Here is a 21,477-nt window from a genome sequence, read left to right on the forward strand (position 1 = left end):
GGAGGGTGCCCCTGCACTGCTGGGGGGTGGGGGTGGTGGGAGACATGGGTGGGGGCCTGGTGGAGGCTGCCCCTGCACTGCTGGGGGGTGGGGGTTGTGGGAGACATGGGTGGGGGCCTGGTGGAGGGTGCCCCTGGTGGCTGGGGGGTGGGGTGGTGGGAGACATGGGTGGGGGCCTGGTGGAGGCTGCCCCTGCACTGCTGGGGGGTGGGGGTGGTGGGAGACATGGGTGGGGGCCTGCTGGAGGGTGCCCCTGGTGGCTGGGGGGTGGGGGTGGTGGGAGACATGGGTGGGGGCCTGCTGGAGGGTGCCCCTGCACTGCTGGGGGGTTGGGGTGGTGGGAGACATGGGTGGGGGCCTGGTGGAGGCTGCCCCTGGTAGCTGGGGGTGGGGGTGATAGGGGACATGAGTGGGGGCCTGGTGGTGGCTGCCCCTGCACTGCTGGGGGGTGGGGGTGGTGGGAGACATGGGTGGGGGCCTGGTGGAGGCTGCCCCTGCACTGCTGGGGGGTGGGGGTGGTGGGAGACATGAGTGGGGGCCTGCTGGAGGGTGCCCCTGCACTGCTGAGGGGTGGGGGTGGTGGGAGACATGGGTGGGGGCCTGGTGGAGGCTGCCCCTGCGCTGCTGGGGGGTGGGGGTGATAGGGGACATGAGTGTGGGCCTGGTGGAGGCTGCCCCTGCACTGCTGGGGGGTGGGGGTGGTGGGAGACATGGGTGGGGGCCTGCTGGAGGGTGCCCCTGGTGGCTGGGGGGTGGGGGTGGTGGGAGACATGTGTCGGGGCCTGGTGGAGGCTGCCCCTGGTGGCTGGGGGTGGGGGTGATAGGGGACATGAGTGGGAGCCTGATGGAGGCTGCCCCTGCTCTGCTGGGGAGTGGGGGTGGTGAGAGACATGAGTCTGGTGGAGGCTGCCCCTGCACTGCTGGGGAGTGGGGGTGCAGGGGAACATGAGTTGGACATGGGTGGGGGCCTGGTGGAGGGTGCCCCTGGTGGCTGGGGGGTGGGGGTGATGGGAGACATGAGTGGGGGCCTGGTGGAGGCTGCCCCTGCACTGCTGGGGGGTGGGGGTGATAGGGGACATGAGTGGGGGCCTGGTGGAGGCTGCCCCTGCACTGCTGGGGGGTGGGGGTGGTGGGAGACATGGGTGGGGGCCTGGTGGAGGCTGCCCCTGCACTGCTGGGGGGTGGGGGTGCAGGGGAACATGAGTTGGACATGAGTGGGGGCCTGGTGGAGGGTGCCCATGCACTGCTGGGGGGTGGGGTGGTGTGAGACATGAGTGGGGGCCTGCTGGAGGGTGCCCCTGTACTGCTGGGGGGTGGGGTGGTGGGAGACATGGGTGGGGGCCTGGTGGAGGCTGCCCCTGCACTGCTGGGGGGTGGGGGTGTTGGGAGACATGGGTGGGGGCGTGGTGGAGGCTGCCCCTGCACTGCTGGGGGGTGGGGGTGGTGGGAGACATGGGTGGGGGCCTGCTGGAGGGTGCCCCTGGGGGGTGGGGGTGGTGGGAGACATGGGTGGGGGCCTGCTGGAGAGTGCCCCTGCACTGCTGGGGGGTGGGGGTGGTGGGAGACATGGGAGGGGACCTGGTGGAGGCTGCCCCTGCACTGCTGGGGGGTGGTGGGAGACATGGGTGGGGGCCTGCTGGAGGGTTTCCCTGGTGGCTGGGGGGTGGGGGTGGTGGGAGACATGGGTGGGGGCCTGCTGGAGGGTGCCCCTGCACTGCTGGGGGGTGGGGGTGGTGGGAGACATGGGTGGGGGCCTGGTGGAGGCTGCCCCTGCACTGCTGGGGGGTGCGGGTGGTGGGAGACATGGGTGGGGGCCTGGTGGAGGGTGCCCCTGGTTGCTGGGGGGTGGGGGTGGTGGTAGACATGGGTGGGGGCCTGCTGGAGGGTGCCCTGGTGGCTGGGGGGTGGGGGTGGTGGGAGACATGGGTGGGGGCCTGGTGGAGGCTGCCCCTGCACTGCTGGGGGGTGGGGGTGGTGGGAGACATGGGTGGGGGCCTGCTGTAGGGTGCCCCTGGTGGCTGGGGGGTGGGGGTGGTGGGAGACATGGGTGGGGCCCTGCTGGAGGGTGCCCCTGCAATGCTGGGGGGTGGGGGTGGTGGGAGACATGGGTTGGAGCCTGGTGGACGCTGCCCCTGCACTGCTGGGGGGTGGGGCTGGTGGGAGACATGAGTGGGGGCCTGGTTGAGGCTGCACCTGCACTGCTGAGGGGTGGGGGTGCAGGGGAACATGAGTTGGACTTGGGTGGGGGCCTGGTGGAGGGTGCCCCTGGTGGCTGGGGGGTGGGGGTGATGGGAGACATGAGTGGGGGCCTGGTGGAGGCTGCCCCTGCACTGCTGGGGGGTGGGGGTGGTGGGAGACATGGGTGGGGGCCTGCTGGAGGGTGCCCCTGGTGGCTGGGGGGTGGGAGTGGTGTGAGACATGGGTGGGGGCCTGCTGGAGGGTGCCCCTGCACTGCTGGGGGGTGGGGGTGGTGGGAGACATGGGTGGGGGCCTGGTGGAGGCTGCCCCTGCACTGCTGGGGGGTGGGGTGGTGGGAGACATGGGTGGGGGCCTGGTGGAGGGTGCCCCTGGTGGCTGGGGGGTGGGGGTGGTGGGAGACATGGGTGGGGGCCTGGTGGAGGGTGCCCCTGGTGGCTGGGGGGTGGGGGTGATAGGGGACATGAGTGGGGGCCTGGTGGAGGCTGCCCCTGCACTGCTGGGGGGTGGGGGTGGTGGGAGACATGGGTGGGGGCCTGGTGGAGGCTGCCCCTGCACTGCTGGGGGGTGGGGGTGGTGGGAGACATGGGTGGGGGCCTGGTGGAGGCTGCCCCTGCACTGCTGGGGGGTGGAAGAGGTGGGAGACATGGGTGGGGGCCTGCTGGAGGGTGCCCCTGGTGGCTGCGGGGTGGGGGTGATGGGAGACATGGGTGGGGGCCTGCTGGAGGGTGCCCCTGCACTGCTGGGGGGTGGGGGTGGAGAGAGACATGGGTGGGGGCCTGGTGGAGGCTGCCCCTGCACTGCTGGGGTGTGGGGGTGGTGGGAGACATGGGTGGGGGCCTTGTGGAGGCTGCCCCTGCACTGCTGGGGGGTGGGGGTGGTGAGAGACATGAGTGGGGGCCTGGTGGAGGCTGCCCCTGCACTGCTGGGGAGTGGGGGTGCAGGGGAACATGAGTTGGACATGGGTGGGGGCCTGGTGGAGGGTGCCCCTGGTGGCTGGGGGGGTGGGGGTGATGGGAGACATGAGTGGGGGCCTGGTGGAGGCTGCCCCTGCACTGCTGGGGGGTGGGGGTGGTGGGAGACATGGGTGGGGGCATGCTGGAGGGTGCCCCTGGTGGCTGGGGGGTGGGGGTGGTGGGAGACATGGGTGGGGGCCTGCTGGAGGGTGCCCCTGCACTGCTGGGGGGTGGAGGAGGTGGGAGACATGGGTGGGAGCCTTGTGGAGGCTGCCCCTGCACTGCTGGGGGGTGCGGGTGGTGAGAGACATGAGTGGGGGCCTGGTGGAGGCTGCCCCTGCACTGCTGGGGAGTGGGGGTGCAGGGGAACATGAGTTGGACATGGGTGGGGGCCTGGTGGAGGGTGCCCCTGGTGGCTGGGGGGGTGGGGGTGATGGGAGACATGAGTGGGGGCCTGGTGGAGGCTGCCCCTGCACTGCTGGGGGGTGGGGGTGGTGGGAGACATGGGTGGGGGCCTGGTGGAGGCTGCCCCTGCACTGCTGGGGGGTGGGGGTGGTGGGAGACATGGGTGGGGGCCTGGTGGAGGCTGCCCCTGCACTGCTGGGGGGTGGAGGAGGTGGGAGACATGGGTGTGGGCCTGCTGGAGGGTGCCCCTGGTGGCTGGGGGGTGGGGGTGATGGGAGACATGGGTGGGGGCCTGCTGGAGGGTGCCCCTGCACTGCTGGGGGGTGGGGGTGGAGAGAGACATGGGTGGGGGCCTGGTGGAGGCTGCCCCTGCACTGCTGGGGGGTGGGGGTGGTGGGAGACATGGGTGGGGGCCTGCTGGAGGGTGCCCCTGGTGGCTGGGGGGTGGGGGTGGTGGGAGACATGGGTGGGGGCCTGCTGGAGGGTGCCCCTGCACTGCTGGGGGGTGGGGTGGTGGGAGACATGGGTGGGAGCCTTGTGGAGGCTGCCCCTGCACTGCTGGGGGGTGGGGGTGGTGAGAGACATGAGTGGGGGCCTGGTGGAGGCTGCCCCTGCACTGCTGGGGAGTGGGGGTGCAGGGGAACATGAGTTGGACATGGGCGGGGGCCTGGTGGAGGGTGCCCCTGGTGGCTGGGGGGGTGGGGGTGATGGGAGACATGAGTGGGGGCCTGGTGGAGGCTGCCCCTGCACTGCTGGGGGGTGGGGTGATAGGGGACATGAGTGGGGGCCTGGTGGAGGCTGCCCCTGCACTGCTGGGTTGTGGGGGTGGTGGGAGACAAGGGTGGGGGCCTAGTGGAGGCTGCCCCTGCACTGCTGGGGGTGGGGGAGCAGGGGAACATGAGTTGGACATTAGTGGGAGCCTGGTGGAGGGTGCCCCTGCACTGCTGGGGAGTGGGGGTGGTGGGAGACATGGGTGGGGCCCTGGTGGAGGCTGCCCCTGGTGGCTGGGGGGTGGGGGTGATAGGGGACATGAGTGGGGGCCTGGTGGAGGGTGCCCCTTCACTGCTGGGTGTTGGGGGTGGTGGGAGACATGGTTGGGGGCCTGGTGGAGGCTGCCCCTGCACTGCTGGGGGGTGGGGGGGTGGGAGACATGGGTGGGGGCCTTCTGGGGGCTGCCCCTGGTGGCTGGGGGGTGGGGGTGGTGGGAGACATGGGTGGGGGCCTGGTGGAGGCTGCCCCTGCACTGCTGGGGGGTGGTGGGAGACATGGGTGGGGGCCTGGTGGAGGCTGCCCCTGCACTGCTGGGGGGTGGGGGTGGTGGGAGACATGGGTGGGGGCCTGCTGGAGGGTGCCCCTGGTGGCTGGGGGGTGGGGGTGGTGGGAGACACGGGTGGGGGCCTGCTGGAGGGTGCCCCTGCACTACTGGGGGGTGGGGGTGGTGGGAGAAATGGGTGGGAGCCTGGTGGAGGCTGCCCCTGCACTGCTGGGGGGTGGGGCTGGTGGGAGACATGAGTGGGGGCCTGGTGGAGGCTGCCCCTGCACTGCTGGGGGGTGGGGGTGCAGGGGAACATGAGTTGGACATGGGTGGGGGCCTGGTGGAGGGTGCCCCTGGCGGCTGGGGGGTGGGGGTGATGGGAGACATGAGTGGGGGCCTGGTGGAGGCTGCCCCTGCACTGCTGGGGGGTGGGGGTGGTGGGAGACATGGGTGGGGGCCTGCTGGAGGGTGCCCCTGGTGGCTGGGGGGTGGGAGTGGTGGGAGACATGGGTGGGGGCCTGCTGGAGGGTGCCCCTGCACTGCTGGGGGGTGGGGATGGTGGGAGACATGGGTGGGGGCCTGGTGGAGGCTGCCCCTGCACTGCTGGGGGGTGGGGGTGGTGGGAGATATGGGTGGGGGCCTGGTGGAGGCTGCCCCTTCACTGCTGGGGGGTGGTGTGGTGGGAGACATGGGTGGGGCCCTGGTGGAGGCTGCCCCTGGTGGCTGCGGGGTGGGGGTGGTGGGAGACATGGGTGGGGGCCTGCTGAAGGGTGCCCCTCGTGGCTGGGGTGTGGGGGTGGTGGGAGACATGGGTGGGGTCCTGGTGGAGGCTGCCCCTGGTGGCTGGAGGGTGGGGGTGATAGGGGACATGAGTGGGGGCCTGGTGGAGGCTTCCCCTGCACTGCTGGGGGGTGGGGGTGGTGGGAGACATGGGTGGGGGCCTGGTGGAGGCTGCCCCTGGTTGCTGGGGGGTGGGGGTGATGGGGGGCATGAGTGGGGGCCTGGTGGAGGCTGCCCCTGCACTGCTGTGGGGTGGGGGTGGTGGGAGACATGGGTGGGGGCCTGGTGGAGGCTGCCCCTGCACTGCTGGGGGGTGGTGGGAGACATGGGTGGGGGCCTGCTGGAGGGTGCCCCTGGTGGCTGGGGGGTGGGGGTGGTGGGAGACATGGGTGGGGGCCTGCTGGAGGGTGCCCCTGCACTGCTGGGGGGTGGGGGTGGTGGGAGACATGGGTGGGGGCCTGGTGGAGGCTGCCCCTGCACTGCTGGGGGGTGGGGGTGGTGGGAGACATGGGTGGGGGCCTGGTGGAGGGTGCCCCTGGTGGCTGGGGGGTGGGGGTGGTGGGAGACATGGGTGGGGGCCTGCTGGAGGGTGCCCCTGGTGGCTGGGGGGTGGGGGTGGTGGGAGACATGGGTGGGGGCCTGGTGGAGGCTGCCCCTGCACTGCTGGGGGGTGGGGGGTGGGAGACATGGGTGGTGGCCTGCTGGAGGGTGCCCCTGGTGGCTGGGGGGTGGGGGTGTTGGGAGACATGGGTGGGGGCCTGCTGGAAGGTGCCCCTGCAATGCTGGGGGGTGGGGGTGGTGGGAGACATGGGTTGGAGCCTGGTGGACGCTGCCCCTGCACTGCTGGGGGGTGGGGCTGGTGGGAGACATGAGTGGGGGCCTGGTGGAGGCTGCACCTGCACTGCTGGGGGGTGGGGGTGCAGGGGAACATGAGTTGGACTTGGGTGGGGGACTGGTGGAGGGTGCCCCTGCACTGCTGGGGGGTGGGGGTGGTGGGAGACATGGGTGGAGGCCTGCTGGAGGGTGCCCCTGGTGGCTGGGGGGTGGGAGTGGTGTGAGACATGGGTGGGGGCCTGCTGGAGGGTGCCCCTGCACTGCTGGGGGGTGGGGGTGGTGGGAGACATGGGTGGGGGCCTGGTGGAGGCTGCTCCTGCACTGCTGGGGGGTGGGGGTGGTGGGAGACATGGGTGGGGGCCTGCTGGAGGGTGCCCCTGGTGGCTGGGGGGTGGGAGTGGTGTGAGACATGGGTGGGGGCCTGCTGGAGGGTGCCCCTGCACTGCTGGGGGGTGGGGTGGTGGGAGACATGGGTGGGGGCCTGGTGGAGGCTGCCCCTGCACTGCTGGGGGGTGGGGTCGTGGGAGACATGGGTGGGGGCCTGGTGGAGGGTGCCACTGGTGGCTGGGGGGTGTCGGTGGTGGGAGACATGGGTGGGGGCCTGCTGGAGGGTGCCCCTGGTGGCTGGGGGGTGGGGGTGATAGGGGACATGAGTGGGGGCCTGGTGGAGGCTGCCCCTGCACTGCTGGGGGGTGGGGGTGGTGGGAGACATGGGTGGGGCCTGGTGGAGGCTGCCCCTGCACTGCTGGGGGGTGGGGGTGGTGGGAGACATGGGTGGGGGCCTGGTGGAGGCTGCCCCTGCACTGCTGGGGGGTGGGAGAGGTGGGAGACATGGGTGGGGGCCTGCTGGAGGGTGCCCCTGGTGGCTGCGGGGTGGGGGTGATGGGAGACATGGGTGGGGGCCTGCTGGAGGGTGCCCCTGCACTGCTGGGGGGTGGGGGTGGAGAGAGACATGGGTGCGGGCCTGGTGGAGGCTGCCCCTGCACTGCTGGGGGTGGGAGTGGTGGGAGACATGGGTGGGGGCCTGCTGGAGGGTGCCCCTGGTGGCTGGGGGTGGGGGTGGTGGGAGACATGGGTGGGGGCCTGCTGGAGGGTGCCCCTGCACTGCTGGGGGGTGGGGGTGGTGGGAGACATGGGTGGGGGCCTGGTGGAGGCTGCCCCTGCACTGCTGGGGGGTGGGGGTGGTGGGAGACATGGGTGGGGGCCTGGTGGAGGCTGCCCCTTCACTGCTGGGGGGTGGTGTGGTGGGAGACATGGGTGGGGGCCTGGTGGAGGCTGCCCCTGGTGGCTGCGGGGTGGGGGTGGTGGGAGACATGGGTGGGGGCCTGCTGGAGGGTGCCCCTCGTGGCTGGGGTGTGGGGGTGGTGGGAGACATGGGTGGGGTCCTGGTGGAGGCTGCCCCTGGTGGCTGGAGGGTGGGGGTGATAGGGGACATGAGTGGGGGCCTGGTGGAGGCTGCCCCTGCACTGCTGGGGGGTGGGGGTGGTGGGAGACATGGGTGGGGCCCTGGTGGAGGCTGCCCCTGGTGGCTGGGGGGTGGGGGTGATAGGGGACATGAGTGGGGGCCTGGTGGAGGGTGCCCCTTCACTGCTGGGTGTTGGGGGTGGTGGGAGACATGGTTGGGGGCCTGGTGGAGGCTGCCCCTGCACTGCTGGGGGGTGGGGGGTGGGAGACATGGGTGGGGGCCTTCTGGGGGCTGCCCCTGGTGGCTGGGGGGTGGGGGTGGTGGGAGACATGGGTGGGGGCCTGGTGGAGGCTGCCCCTGCACTGCTGGGGGGTGGTGGGAGACATGGGTGGGGGCCTGGTGGAGGCTGCCCCTGCACTGCTGGGGGGTGGGGGTGGTGGGAGACATGGGTGGGGGCCTGCTGGAGGGTGCCCCTGGTGGCTGGGGGGTGGGGGTGGTGGGAGACACGGGTGGGGGCCTGCTGGAGGGTGCCCCTGCACTACTGGGGGGTGGGGGTGGTGGGAGAAATGGGTGGGAGCCTGGTGGAGGCTGCCCCTGCACTGCTGGGGGGTGGGGCTGGTGGGAGACATGAGTGGGGGCCTGGTGGAGGCTGCCCCTGCACTGCTGGGGGGTGGGGGTGCAGGGGAACATGAGTTGGACATGGGTGGGGGCCTGGTGGAGGGTGCCCCTGGTGGCTGGGGGGTGGGGGTGATGGGAGACATGAGTGGGGGCCTGGTGGAGGCTGCCCCTGCACTGCTGGGGGGTGGGGGTGGTGGGAGACATGGGTGGGGGCCTGCTGGAGGGTGCCCCTGGTGGCTGGGGGGTGGGAGTGGTGGGAGACATGGGTGGGGGCCTGCTGGAGGGTGCCCCTGCACTGCTGGGGGGTGGGGGTGGTGGGAGACATGGGTGGGGGCCTGGTGGAGGCTGCCCCTGCACTGCTGGGGGGTGGGGGTGGTGGGAGACATGGGTGGGGGCCTGGTGGAGGCTGCCCCTTCACTGCTGGGGGGTGGTGTGGTGGGAGACATGGGTGGGGGCCTGGTGGAGGCTGCCCCTGGTGGCTGCGGGGTGGGGGTGGTGGGAGACATGGGTGGGGGCCTGCTGGAGGGTGCCCCTCGTGGCTGGGGTGTGGGGGTGGTGGGAGACATGGGTGGGGTCCTGGTGGAGGCTGCCCCTGGTGGCTGGAGGGTGGGGGTGATAGGGGACATGAGTGGGGGCCTGGTGGAGGCTGCCCCTGCACTGCTGGGGGGTGGTGGGAGACATGGGTGGGGGCCTGGTGGAGGCTGCCCCTGGTTGCTGGGGGGTGGGGGTGATGGGGGGGCATGAGTGGGGGCCTGGTGGAGGCTGCCCCTGCACTGCTGGGGGGTGGGGGTGGTGGGAGACATGGGTGGGGGCCTGGTGGAGGCTGCCCCTGCACTGCTGGGGGGTGGTGGGAGACATGGGTGGGGGCCTGCTGGAGGGTGCCCCTGGTGGCTGGGGGGTGGGGGTGGTGGGAGATATGGGTGGGGGCCTGCTGGAGGGTGCCCCTGCACTGCTGGGGGGTGGGGGTGGTGGGAGACATGGGTGGGGGCCTGGTGGAGGCTGCCCCTGCACTGCTGGGGGGTGGGGGTGGTGGGAGACATGGGTGGGGGCCTGGTGGAGGGTGCCCCTGGTGGCTGGGGGGTGGGGGTGGTGGGAGACGTGGGTGGGGGCCTGCTGGAGGGTGCCCCTGGTGGCTGGGGGGTGGGGGTGAGGGGAGACATGGGTTGGGGCCTGGTGGAGGCTGCCCCTGCACTGCTGGGGGGTGGGGGGGTGGGAGACATGGGTGGTGGCCTGCTGGAGGGTGCCCCTGGTGGCTGGGGGGTGGGGGTGTTGGGAGACATGGGTGGGGGTCTGCTGGAGGGTGCCCCTGCAATGCTGGGGGGTGGGGGTGGTGGGAGACATGGGTTGGAGCCTGGTGGACGCTGCCCCTGCACTGCTGGGGGGTGGGGCTGGTGGGAGACATGAGTGGGGGCCAGGTGGAGGCTGCACCTGCACTGCTGGGGGGTGGGGGTGCAGGGGAACATGAGTTGGACTTGGGTGGGGGACTGGTGGAGGGTGCCCCTGCACTGCTGGGGGGTGGGGGTGGTGGGAGACATGGGTGGAGGCCTGCTGGAGGGTGCCCCTGGTGGCTGGGGGGTGGGAGTGGTGTGAGACATGGGTGGGGGCCTGCTGGAGGGTGCCCCTGCACTGCTGGGGGGTGGGGGTGGTGGGAGACATGGGTGGGGGCCTGGTGGAGGCTGCTCCTGCACTGCGGGGGGGTGGGGGTGGTGGGAGACATGGGTGGGGGCCTGCTGGAGGGTGCCCCTGGTGGCTGGGGGGTGGGAGTGGTGTGAGACATGGGTGGGGGCCTGCTGGAGGGTGCCCCTGCACTGCTGGGGGGTGGGGGTGGTGGGAGACATGGGTGGGGGCCTGGTGGAGGCTGCCCCTGCACTGCTGGGGGGTGGGGTGGTGGGAGACATGGGTGGGGGCCTGGTGGAGGGTGCCACTGGTGGCTGGGGGGTGTCGGTGGTGGGAGACATGGGTGGGGGCCTGCTGGAGGGTGCCCCTGGTGGCTGGGGGGTGGGGGTGATAGGGGACATGAGTGGGGGCCTGGTGGAGGCTGCCCCTGCACTGCTGGGGGGTGGGGGTGGTGAGAGACATGGGTGGGGCCTGGTGGAGGCTGCCCCTGCACTGCTGGGGGGTGGGGGTGGTGGGAGATATAGGTGGGGGCCTGGTGGAGGCTGCCCCTGCACTGCTGGGGGGTGGGAGAGGTGGGAGACATGGGTGGGGGCCTGCTGGAGGGTGCCCCTGGTGGCTGCGGGGTGGGGGTGATGGGAGACATGGGTGGGGGCCTGCTGGAGGGTGCCCCTGCACTGCTGGGGGGTGGGGGTGGAGAGAGACATGGGTGCGGGCCTGGTGGAGGCTGCCCCTGCACTGCTGGGGGTGGGAGTGGTGGGAGACATGGGTGGGGGCCTGCTGGAGGGTGCCCCTGGTGGCTGGGGGTGGGGGTGGTGGGAGACATGGGTGGGGGCCTGCTGGAGGGTGCCCCTGCACTGCTGGGGGGTGTGGTGGTGGGAGACATGGGTGGGAGCCTTGTGGAGGCTGCCCCTGCACTGCTGGGGAGTGGGGGTGCAGGGGAACATGAGTTGGACATGGGTGGGGGCCTGGTGGAGGGTGCCCCTGGTGGCTAGGGGTGTGGGGGTGATGGGAGACATGAGTGGGGGCCTGGTGGAGGCTGCCCCTGCACTGCTGGGGGGTGGGGGTGGTGGGAGACATGGGTGGGGGCCTGGTGGAGGCTGCCCCTGCACTGCTGGGGGGTGGGGGTGGTGGGAGACATGGGTGGGGGCCTGCTGGAGGGTGCCCCTGGTGGCTGGGGGGTGGGGGTGGTGGGAGACATGGGTGGGGGCCTGCTGGAGGGTGCCCCTGCACTGCTGGGGGGTGGGGTGGTGGGAGACATGGGTGGGAGCCTTGTGGAGGCTGCCCCTGCACTGCTGGGGGGTGGAGGAGGTGGGAGACATGGGTGGGGGCCTGCTGGAGGGTGCCCCTGGTGGCTGGGGGGTGGGGGTGATGGGAGACATGGGTGGGGGCCTGCTGGAGGGTGCCCCTGCACTGCTGGGGGGTGGGGGTGGAGAGAGACATGGGTGGCGGCCTGGTGGAGGCTGCCCCTGCACTGCTGGGGGGTGGGGGTGGTGGGAGACATGGGTGGGGGCCTGCTGGAGGGTGCCCCTGGTGGCTGGGGGGTGGGGGTGGTGGGAGACATGGGTGGGGGCCTGCTGGAGGGTGCCCCTGCACTGCTGGGGGGTGGGGTGGTGGGAGACATGGGTGGGAGCCTTGTGGAGGCTGCCCCTGCACTGCTGGGGGTGGGGGTGGTGAGAGACATGAGTGGGGGCCTGGTGGAGGCTGCCCCTGCACTGCTGGGGGGTGGGGGTGATACGGGACATGAGTGGGGGCCTGGTGGAGGCTGCCCCTGCACTGCTGGGGGGTGGGGGTGGTGGGAGACAAGGGTGGGGGCCTGGTGGAGGCTGCCCCTGCACTGCTGGGGGTGGGGGTGCAAGGGAACATGAGTTGGACATGAGTGGGGGCCTGGTGGAGGGTGCCCCTGCACTGCTGGGGGGTGGGGGTGGTGGGAGACATGGGTGGGGGCCTGGTGGAGGCTGCCCCTGGTGGCTGGGGGGTGGGGGTGATAGGGGACATGAGTGGGGGCCTGGTGGAGGGTGCCCCTGCACTGCTGGGGGTTGGGGGTGGTGGGAGACATGGTTGGGGGCCTGGTGGAGGCTGCCAATGCACTGCTGGGGAGTGGGGGGAGTGGGAGACATGGGTGGGGGCCTGCTGGAGGCTGCCCCTGGTGGCTGGGGGTGGGGGTGGTGGGAGACATGGGTGGGGGCCTGGTGGAGGCTGCCCCTGCACTGCTGGGGGGTGGTGGGAGACATGGGTGGGGGCCTGGTGGAGGCTGCCCCTGCACTGCTGGGGGGTGGGGGTGGTGGGAGACATGGGTGGGGGCCTGCTGGAGGGTGCCCCTGCACTGCTGGGTGGTGGGGGTGCAGGGGAACATGAGTTGGACATGGGTGGGGGCCTGGTGGAGGGTGCCCCTGGTGGCTGGGGGGTGGGGGTGATGGGAGACATGAGTGGGGGCCTGGTGGAGGCTGCCCCTGCACTGCTGGGGGGTGGGGGTGGTGGGAGACATGGGTGGGGGCCTGCTGGACGGTGCCCCTGCACTACTGGGGGGTGGGGGTGGTGGGAGAAATGGGTGGGAGCCTGGTGGAGGCTGCCCCTGCACTGCTGGGGGGTGGGGCTGGTGGGAGACATGAGTGGGGGCCTGGTGGAGGCTGCCCCTGCACTGCTGGGGGGTGGGGGTGCAGGGGAACATGAGTTGGACATGGGTGGGGGCCTGGTGGAGGGTGCCCCTGGTGGCTGGGGGGTGGGGGTGATGGGAGACATGAGTGGGGGCCTGGTGGAGGCTGCCCCTGCACTGCTGGGGGGTGGGGGTGGTGGGAGACATGGGTGGGGGCCTGCTGGAGGGTGCCCCTGGTGGCTGGGGGGTGGGAGTGGTGGGAGACATGGGTGGGGGCCTGCTGGAGGGTGCCCCTGCACTGCTGGGGGGTGGGGGTGGTGGGAGACATGGGTGGGGGCCTGGTGGAGGCTGCCCCTGCACTGCTGGGGGGTGGGGGTGGTGGGAGACATGGGTGGGGGCCTGGTGGAGGCTGCCCCTGCACTGCTGGGGGGTGGTGTGGTGGGAGACATGGGTGGGGGCCTGGTGGAGGCTGCCCCTGGTGGCTGCGGGGTGGGGGTTGTGGGAGACATGGGTGGGGGCCTGCTGGAGGGTGCCCCTCGTGGCTGGGGTGTGGGGGTGGTGGGAGACATGGGTGGGGGCCTGGTGGAGGCTGCCCCTGGTGGCTGGGGGGTGGGGGTGATAGGGGACATGAGTGGGGGACTGGTGGAGGCTGCCCCTGCACTGCTGGGGGGTGGGGGTGGTGGGAGACATGGGTGGGGGCCTGGTGGAGGCTGCCCCTGGTTGCTGGGGGGTGGGGGTGATGGGGGGCATGAGTGGGGGCCTGGTGGAGGCTGCCCCTGCACTGCTGGGGGGTGGGGGTGGTGGGAGACATGGGTGGGGCCATGGTGGAGGCTGCCCCTGGTGGCTGGGGGGTGGGGGTGATAGGGGACATGAGTGGGGGCCTGGTGGAGGCTGCCCCTGGTGGCTGGGGGGTGGGGGTGATAGGGGACATGAGTGGGGGCCTGGTGGAGGCTGCCCCTGCACTGCTGGGGGGTGGTGGTGGTGGGAGACATGGGTGGGGGCCTGGTGGAGGCTGCCCCTGCACTGCTGGGGGGTGGGGGTGGTGGGAGACATGGGTGGGGGCCTGGTGGAGGCTGCCCCTGCACTGCTGGGGGGTGGGGGTGGTGGGAGACATGATTGGGGGCCTGCTGGAGGGTGCCCCTGGTGGCTGGGGGGTGGGGGTGGTGGGAGACATGGGTGGGGGCCTGCTGGAGGGTGCCCCTGCACTGCTGGGGGGTGGGGGTGGAGAGAGACATGGGTGGGGGCCTGGTGGAGGCTGCCCCTGCACTGCTGGGGTGTGGGGGTGGTGGGAGACATGGATGGGGGCCTGCTGGAGGGTGCCCCTGGTGGCTGGGGGGTGGGGGTGGTGGAAGACATGGGTGGGGACCTGCTGGAGGGTGCCCCTGCACTGCAGGGGGGTGGGGGTGGTGGGAGACATGGGTGGGAGCCTGGTGGAGGCTGCCCCTGCACTGCTGGGGGTGGGGGTGGTGAGAGACATGAGTGGGGGCCTGGTGGAGGCTGCCCCTGCACTGCTGGGGAGTGGGGGTGCAGGGGACCATGAGTTGGACATGGGTGGGGGCCTGGTGGAGGGTGCCCCTGGTGGCTGGGGGGTGGGGGTGATGGGAGACATGAGTGGGGGCCTGGTGGAGGCTGCCCCTGCACTGCTGGGGGGTGGGGGTGATAGGGGACATGAGTGGGGGCCTGGTGGAGGCTGCCCCTGTACTGCTGGGGGGTGGGGGTGGTGGGAGACATGGGTGGGGGCCTGGTGGAGGCTGCCCCTGCACTGCGGGGAGGTGGGGGTGCGGGGGAACATGAGTTGGACATGAGTGGGGGCCTGGTGGAGGGTGCCCCTGCACTGCTGGGGGGTGGGGGTGGTGGGAGACATGGGTGGGGGCCTGGTGGAGGCTGCCCCTGGTGGCTGGGGGGTGGGGGTGATAGGGGACATGAATGGGGACCTGCTGGAGGGTGCCCCTGCACTGCTGGGGGTTGGGGGTGGTGGGAGACATGGGTGGGGGCCTGGTGGAGGCTGCCCCTGCACTGCTGGGGGCTGCCCCTGCACTGCTGGGGGGTGGGGGTGTTGGGAGACATGGGTGGGGGCCTGGTGGAGGCTGCCCCTGCACTGCTGGGGGGTGGGGGTGGTGGGAGACATGGGTGGGGGCCTGCTGGAGGGTGCCCCTGGTGGCTGGGGGGTGGGGGTGGTGGAAGACATGGGTGGGGGCCTGCTGGAGGGTGCCCCTGCACTGCTGGGGGGTGGGGGTGGTGGGAGACATGGGTGGGGGCCTGGTGGAGGCTGCCCCTGGTGGCTGGGGGTGGGGGTGATAGGGGACATGAGTGGGGGCCTGGTGGAGGCTGCCCCTGCACTGCTGGGGGGTGGGGGTGGTGGGAGACATGGGTGGGGGCCTGGTGGAGGCTGCCCCTGGTGGCTGGGGGTGGGGGTGATAGGGGACATGAGTGGGGGCCTGGTGGAGGCTGCCCCTGCACTGCTGGGGGGTGGGGGTGGTGGGAGACATGGGTGGGGGCATGGTGGAGGCTGCCCCTGGTGGCTGGGGGGTGGGGGTGATAGGGGACATGAGTGGGGGCCTGGTGGAGGCTGCCCCTGGTGGCTGGGGGGTGGGCGTGATAGGGGACATGAGTGGGGGCCTGGTGGAGGCTGCCCCTCCACTGCTGGGGGGTGGGGGTGGTGGGAGACATGGGTGGGGGCCTGGTGGAGGCTGCCCCTGCACTGCTGGGGGGTGGGGGTGGTGGGAGACATGGGGGGGGTGGGGGTGGTGGGAGACATGGGTGGGGGCCTGGTGGAGGCAGCCCCTGCACTGCTGGGGGGTGGGGGTGATAGGGGACATGAGTGGGGGCCTGGTGGAGGCTGCCCCTGCACTGCTGGGGGGTGGTGGTGGTGGGAGACATGGGTGGGGGCCTGGTGGAGGCTGCCCCTGCACTGCTGGGGGTGGGGGTGGTGGGAGACATGGGTGGGGGCCTGGTGGAGGCTGCCCCTGCACTGCTGGGGGGTGGGGTGGTGGGAGACATGGGTGGGGGCCTGCTGGAGGGTGCCCCTGGTGGCTGGGGGGTGGGGGTGGTGGGAGACATGGGTGGGGGCCTGCTGGAGGGTGCCCCTGCACTGCTGGGGGGTGGGGATGGAGAGAGACATGGGTGGGGGCCTGGTGGAGGCTGCCCCTGCACTGCTGGGGTGTGGGGGTGGTGGGAGACATGGATGGGGGCCTGCTGGAGGGTGCCCCTGGTGGCTGGGGGGTGGGGGTGGTGGAAGACATGGGTGGGGACCTGCTGGAGGGTGCCCCTGCACTGCTGGGGGTGGGGGTGGTGGAGACATGGGTGGGAGCCTGGTGGAGGCTGCCCCTGCACTGCTGGGGGGTGGGGGTGGTGGGAGACATGGGTGGGGGCCTGGTGGAGGCTGCCCATGGTGGCTGGGGGGTGGGGGTGATAGGGGACATGAGTGGGGGCCTGGTGGAGGCTGCCCCTGCACTGCTAGGGGGTGGGGGTGGTGGGAGACATGGGTGGGGCCTGGTGGAGGCTGCCCCTGGTTGCTGGGGGGTGGGGGTGATGGGGAGCATGAGTGGGGGCCTGGTGGAGGCTGCCCCTGCACTGCTGGGGGGTGGGGGTGGTGGGAGACATGGGTGGTGGCATGGTGGAGGCTGCCCCTGGTGGCTGGGGGGTGGGGGTGATAGGGGACATGAGTGGGGGCCTGGTGGAGGCTGCCCCTGCACTGCTAGGGGGTGGGGGTGGTGGGAGACATGGGTGGGGGCCTGGTGGAGGCAGCCCCTGGTTGCTGGGGGGTGGGGGTGATGGGGAGCATGAGTGGGGGCCTGGTGGGAGGCTGCCCCTGCACTGCTGGGGGGTGGGGGTGGTGGGAGACATGGGTGGGGGCATGGTGGAGGCTGCCCCTGGTGGCTGGGGGGTGGGGTGATAGGGGACATGAGTGGGGGCCTGGTGGAGGCTGCCCCTGGTGGCTGGGGGGTGGGGGTGATAGGGGACATGAGTGGGGGCCCGGTGGAGGCTGCCCCTGCACTGCTGGGGGGTGGGGGTGGTGGGAGACAGGGGTGGGGGCCTGGTGGAGGCTGCCCTGCACTGCTGGGGGGTGGGGGTGGTGGGAGACATGGGTGGGGGCCTGGTGGAGGCTGCCCCTGCACTGCTGGGGGGTGGGGGTGGTGGGAGACATGGGTGGGGGCCTGCTGGAGGCTGCCCCATGCACTGCTGGGGGGTGGGGGTGATAGGGGACATGAGTGGGGGCCTGGTGGAGGCTGCCCCTGCACTGCTGGGGGGTGGGGGTGGTGGGAGACATGGGTGGGGGCCTGGTGGAGGCTGCCCCTGGTGGCTGGGGGGTGGGGGTGATAGGGGACATGAGTGGGGGCCTGCTGGAGGGTGCCCCTGCACTGCTGGGGGTTGGGGGTGGTGGGAGACATGGGTGGGGGCCTGGTGGAGGCTGCCCCTGCACTGCTGGGGGGTGGGGGTGGTGGGAGACATGGGTGGGGGCCTGGTGGAGGCTGCCCTGCACTGCTGGGGGGTGGGGGTGGTGGGAGACATGGGTGGGGGCCTGCTGGAGTTTGCCCCTGGTGGCTGGGGGGTGGGGGTGGTGGAAGACATGGGTGGGGCCTGCTGGAGGGTGCCCCTGCACTGCTGGGGGGTGGGGGTGGTGGGGAGACATGGGTGGGGGCCTGGTGGAGGCTGCCCCTGGTGGCTGGGGGTGGGGTGATAGGGGACATGAGTGGGGGCCTGGTGGAGGCTGCCCCTGCACTGCTGGGGGGTGGGGTGGTGGGAGACATGGGTGGGGCCTGGTGGAGGCTGCCCCTGGTGGCTGGTGGGTGGGGTGATAGGGGACATGAGTGGGGGCCTGGTGGAGGCTGCCCCTGCACTGCTGGGGGTGGGGGGGTGGGAGACATGGGTGGGGCCTGGTGGAGGCTGCCCCTGGTTGCTGGGGGGTGGGGGTGATAGGGTGCATGAGTGGGGGCCTGGTGGAGGCTCCCCCTGCATTGCTGGGGGTGGGGGTGGTGGGAGACATGGGTGGGGGCCTGGTGGAGGCTGCCCCTGGTTGCTGGGGGTGGGGGTGATAGGGTGCATGAGTGGGGGCCTGGTGGAGGCTGCCCCTGCACTGCTGGGGGTGGGGGTGGTGGGAGACATGGGTGGGGGCCTGGTGGAGGCTGCCCCTGCACTACTGGGGGGTGGGGGTGGTGGGAGACATGAGTGGGGGCCTGCTGGAGGGTGCCCCTGCACTGCTGGGGGGTGGGGTGGTGGGAGACATGGGTGGGGGCCTGGTGGAGGCTGCCCCTGCACTGCTGGGGGGTGGGGGTGGTGGGAGACATGGGTGGGGGCGTGGTGGAGGCTGCCCCTGCACTGCTGGGGGTGGGGGTGGTGGGAGACATAGGTGGGGGCCTGCTGGAGGGTGCCCCTGGTGGCTGGGCGGTGGGGGTGGTGGGAGACATGGGTGGGGGCCTGCTGGAGGGTGCCCCTGCACTGCTGGGGGTGGGGGTGGTGGGAGACATGGGTGGGGGCCTGGTGGAGGCTGCCCCTGCACTGCTGGGGGGTGGGGGTGGTGGGAGACATGGGTGGGGGCCTGCTGGAGGGTGCCCCTGGTGGCTGGGGGTGGGGGTGGTGGGAGACATGGGTGGGGGCCTGCTGGAGGGTGCCCCTGCACTGCTGGGGGGTGGGGGTGGTGGGAGACATGGGTGGGGGCCTGGTGGAGGCTGCCCCTGCACTGCTGGGGGGTGGGGGTTGTGGGAGACATGGGTGGGGGCCTGGTGGAGGGTGCCCCTGGTGGCTGGGGGGTGGGGTGGTGGGAGACATGGGTGGGGGCCTTGTGGAGGCTGCCCCTGCACTGCTGGGGGTGGGGGTGGTGGGAGACATGGGTGGGGGCCTGCTGGAGGGTGCCCCTGGTGGCTGGGGGGTGGGGGTGGTGGGAGACATGGGTGGGGGCCTGCTGGAGGGTGCCCCTGCACTGCTGGGGGGTTGGGGTGGTGGGAGACATGGGTGGGGGCCTGGTGGAGGCTGCCCCTGGTAGCTGGGGGTGGGGGTGATAGGGGACATGAGTGGGGGCCTGGTGGTGGCTGCCCCTGCACTGCTGGGGGGTGGGGGTGGTGGGAGACATGGGTGGGGGCCTGGTGGAGGCTGCCCCTGCACTGCTGGGGGGTGGGGGTGGTGGAGACATGAGTGGGGGCCTGCTGGAGGGTGCCCCTGCACTGCTGGGGGGTGGGGGTGGTGGGAGACATGGGTGGGGGCCTGGTGGAGGCTGCCCTGCGCTGCTGGTGGGTGGGGGTGATAGGGGACATGAGTGTGGGCCTGGTGGAGGCTGCCCCTGCACTGCTGGGGGGTGGGGGTGGTGGGAGACATGGGTGGGGGCCTGCTGGAGGGTGCCCCTGGTGGCTGGGGGGTGGGGGTGGTGGGAGACATGTGTCGGGGCCTGGTGGAGGCTGCCCCTGGTGGCTGGGGGTGGGGGTGATAGGGGACATGAGTGGGGGCCTGATGGAGGCTGCCCCTGCTCTGCTGGGGAGTGGGGGTGGTGAGAGACATGAGTCTGGTGGAGGCTGCCCCTGCACTGCTGGGGAGTGGTGGTGCAGGGGAACATGAGTTGGACATGGGTGGGGGCCTGGTGGAGGGTGCCCCTGGTTGCTGGGGGGTGGGGGTGATGGGAGACATGAGTGGGGGCCTGGTGGAGGCTGCCCCTGCACTGCTGGGGGGTGGGGGTGATAGGGGACATGAGTGGGGGCCTGGTGGAGGCTGCCCCTGCACTGCTGGGGGTGGGGGTGGTGGGAGACATGGGTGGGGGCCTGGTGGAGGCTGCCCCTGCACTGCTGGGGGGTGGGGGTGCAGGGGAACATGAGTTGGACATGAGTGGGGGCCTGGTGGAGGGTGCCCCTGTACTGCTGGGGGGTGGGGTGGTGGGAGACATGGGTGGGGGCCTGGTGGAGGCTGCCCTGCACTGCTGGGGGGTGGGGGTGTTGGGAGACATGGGTGGGGGCGTGGTGGAGGCTGCCCCTGCACTGCTGGGGGGTGGGGGTGGTGGGAGACATGGGTGGGGGCCTGCTGGAGGGTGCCCCTGGTGGCTGGGGGGTGGGGGTGGTGGGAGACATGGGTGGGGGCCTGCTGGAGAGTGCCCCTGCACTGCTGGGGGGTGGGGTGGTGGGAGACATGGGAGGGGACCTGGTGGAGGCTGCCCCTGCACTGCTGGGGGGTGGTGGGAGACATGGGTGGGGGCCTGCTGGAGGGTTTCCCTGGTGGCTGGGGGGTGGGGGTGGTGGGAGACATGGGTGGGGGCCTGCTGGAGGGTGCCCTGCACTGCTGGGGGGTGGGGGGTGGTGGGAGACATGGGTGGGGGCCTGGTGGAGGCTGCCCCTGCACTGCTGGGGGGTGGGGGTGGTGGGAGACATGGGTGGGGGCCTGGTGGAGGGTGCCCCTGGTGGCTGGGGGTGGGGGTGGTGGTAGACATGGGTGGGGGCCTGCTGGAGGGTGCCCTGGTGGCTGGGGGGTGGGGGTGGTGGGAGACATGGGTGGGGGCCTGGTGGAGGCTGCCCCTGCACTGCTGGGGGATGGGGGTGGTGGGAGACATGGGTGGGGGCCTGCTGTAGGGTGCCCCTGGTGGCTGGGGTGTGGGGGTGGTGGGAGACATGGGTGGGGGCCTGCTGGAGGGTGCCCCTGCAATGCTGGGGGTGGGGGTGGTGGGAGACATGGGTGGAGCCTGGTGGACGCTGCCCCTGCACTGCTGGGGGTGGGGCTGGTGGGAGACATGAGTGGGGGCCTGGTTGAGGCTGCACCTGCACTGCTGGGGGGTGGGGGTGCAGGGGAACATGAGTTGGACTTGGGTGGTGGCCTGGTGGAGGGTGCCCCTGGTGGCTGGGGGGTGGGGGTGATGGGAGACATGAGTGGGGGCCTGGTGGAGGCTGCCCCTGCACTGCTGGGGGGTGGGGGTGGTGGGAGACATGGGTGGGGGCCTGCTGGAGGGTGCCCCTGGTGGCTGGGGGGTGGGAGTGGTGTGAGACATGGGTGGGGGCCTGCTGGAGGGTGCCCCTGCACTGCTGGGGGGTGGGGGTGGTGGGAGACATGGGTGGGGGCCTGGTGGAGGCTGCCCCTGCACTGCTGGGGGGTGGGGTGGTGGGAGACATGGGTGGGGGCCTGGTGGAGGGTGCCCCTGGTGGCTGGGGGGTGGGGGTGGTGGGAGACATGGGTGGGGGCCTGGTGGAGGGTGCCCCTGGTGGCTGGGGGGTGGGGGTGATAGGGGACATGAGTGGGGGCCTGGTGGAGGCTGCCCCTGCACTGCTGGGGGGTGGGGGTGGTCGGAGACACGGGTGGGGGCCTGGTGGAGGCTGCCCCTGCACTGCTGGGGGGTGGGGGTGGTGGGAGACATGGGTGGGGGCCTGGTGGAGGCTGCCCCTGCACTGCTGGGGGTGGAAGAGGTGGGAGACATGGGTGGGGGCCTGCTGGAGGGTGCCCCTGGTGGCTGCGGGGTGGGGGTGATGGGAGACATGGGTGGGGGCCTGCTGGAGGGTGCCCCTGCACTGCTGGGGGGTGGGGGTGGAGAGAGACATGGGTGGGGCCTGGTGGAGGCTGCCCCTGCACTGCTGGGGGGTGGGGGTGGTGGGAGACATGGGTGGGGGCCTTGTGGAGGGCTGCCCCTGCACTGCTGGGGGGTGGGGGTGGTGAGAGACATGAGTGGGGGCCTGGTGGAGGCTGCCCCTGCACTGCTGGGGAGTGGGGGTGCAGGGGAACATGAGTTGGACATGGGTGGGGGCCTGGTGGAGGGTGCCCCTGGTGGCTGGGGGGGTGGGGGTGATGGGAGACATGAGTGGGGGCCTGGTGGAGGCTGCCCCTGCACTGCTGGGGGGTGGGGGTGGTGGGAGAC

The sequence above is a fragment of the Ambystoma mexicanum genome, chromosome 10 (genome assembly GCF_040938575.1).
Source record: "Ambystoma mexicanum isolate Mex_15411 chromosome 10, UKY_AmexF1_1, whole genome shotgun sequence".
NCBI lineage: Eukaryota > Metazoa > Chordata > Amphibia > Caudata > Ambystomatidae > Ambystoma > Ambystoma mexicanum.